The sequence below is a fragment of the Stigmatopora nigra genome, chromosome 11 (assembly GCF_051989575.1).
Source record: "Stigmatopora nigra isolate UIUO_SnigA chromosome 11, RoL_Snig_1.1, whole genome shotgun sequence".
Classification (NCBI taxonomy): Eukaryota; Metazoa; Chordata; class Actinopteri; order Syngnathiformes; family Syngnathidae; genus Stigmatopora; species Stigmatopora nigra.
In genome coordinates this window covers 14,307,807-14,309,738 of record NC_135518.1, presented here as the reverse complement: position 1 = coordinate 14,309,738, position 1,932 = coordinate 14,307,807, and the positions used below count along the sequence as shown (strand labels likewise).

General features: G+C 36.4%; 1 protein-coding gene across 1 annotated transcript in view; it reads right to left on the bottom strand.

The window, feature by feature from the left end:
- The window catches only part of fhl2a (four and a half LIM domains 2a), a 4,491-nt gene extending 2,559 nt beyond the window's left edge, over positions 1-1,932 (bottom strand). The window contains exon 1 of the mRNA XM_077727908.1: positions 1,775-1,932. The gene's annotated coding sequence lies outside the window, so the exon portion shown is untranslated. The remainder of the gene's footprint in view (positions 1-1,774) is intronic.

Here is a 1,932-nt window from a genome sequence, read left to right as displayed (position 1 = left end):
GTTTTAGGGTCAAAATTAAAATAAAGAGTATAGAGGGATAGTAAATTTCCTGATTTACCCCTTTTAAATTAATAATTATCATTTTTTAATCATTTTTTCTGTGTTTTTATTTCAAAAATCATTTTGTAAAATCTAAAAATATATTTTAAAAAGGCTCAAATAAACTAAATTGTTTTAGATCTATAAAAAACTGAATATTCTGGGGTTTTAATCCAGTTCATTTAATCCATTCATAAAAAATAAATCTAACATGGTCCGGCCCACATGAAATCAAGTCGGCGTTAAAACGGCCCGCGAACCAACCCAAGTCTGACCGCCCTATTTTGTCCACCTGTGCCTAAAAGTATCGTACAGTACACGAGAGCCATTTTATAGGCGGCTTAAGTTCCTTTTTGGACTTCCAGGGGTCATTTCAAAGTCCCCAACTGCGACATTTATTGACATTCCACAGCCTATAGCTTTACCCTCCATTTGCTCCGGCTATAAAAATAACTAGGAAAATAACTTTAAAGTCCTTCCAACGGTGTCATGTCAGCGTGACGGCGCTTTTCCCAAAATATTCCAGAGGTGAACGAGTTTTTTTTTTCTTCCGTTGACCCCTGGCGACCTTGTGTGTGGTGCGGTTGTCTGTCTGACTCACCTAAGTGACACAACAATTTATCTGATTGCTAAAAATAAAACTATACTTGGACTCTCTTTGATGTTCAAGCCAATGTGAGATAACAGACCAATTTGTGGGTGGATGGTCGTAAACTTCCACACAGCTGTTTTTATTTATTTATTTATTTTAGGGCCTGTAGATTAAGTGCTGGGAATCTGAGGACCAAATTAGCGCTATGCTATTTCTGACACCCCGCAAATGATAATATTGGGATACCATACACTCATATCTTCACTATATTAGAGGGAAAATTATGGATTATAGTTCATAGGCAAACAAACAACATTTTAATTTAAATAGTATATTTTTACGGCATTTTTTTGAAGAGATATCTCTGTTGTCACAATTGATTTGAACTATTTTTTTAAATGTTTTACCAATACAGTGGATCTAAAAATGATTATTAAATGAATTATGAGTGCCAATATTGTATTGCTTCAATGATATTTGTCATATTCTGATATGATCTGTGCAAAAATTATGATATATGTTTTTCCTCTGGAATTGGCTGGCCCAATGTTGGCTGGGATAGGCTCCAGCACCCCTGCAGCTAAAAAAAAAAGAATGAATGAATAGTTTTATATTTACAATGTTAAAAAGGACGTCTATCAGCAACTCTGTTTATTATTACTTTTATTGTCAGGTTAAACAACGAGCTATAATTCTATATTGATATTGACATTGCTATAGTATTTTTGTTTTCCATATTTCAAAAATGCATAAAATAAGGTTTAAAAAAAAAGAAAAATCAGTGATCCGACCGCCAAAAATGGACCTTCAGGTTTAATCTAATTCCGATAAATGACATTGGATTATTCAATCTGTCGCGTGTGCCTTAGTTCAAAGATGATCCACTCTAGGCCAACCAAAATAAATATGAATATATGCGCAAATGAAAGTGAAACAAATTTAAAATGGGGTTGAGGGAAAAAAAATCAAAGAGGCCACTGCCTGAAGGCCTCTTTGAGGATGATGAGTCAAGAGGAAAGATGACCAAAAGGTGGCTTTGGAAACGGGAAGAATGGATGAGTGGGAAAAGATGGATGGATGAGGGGATGAAGGGATGAAGAGATGGATGGATGGGGAATAAAGATGGGTGTGGATGTCTCTTACCTTCCCGTGTGTGAAGTTTGTGCCCGTGTCGACCGAGTCTGGTTCAGACTGAGACGAGATTGTGAGGGAGATCCCTAGTCAATTGTATTACTCCACCCATGAGGGGCTAATTGAAAAGAAGGGAGGTGCAAAATTACCAGTGGGTGGGTGGGTTGCTA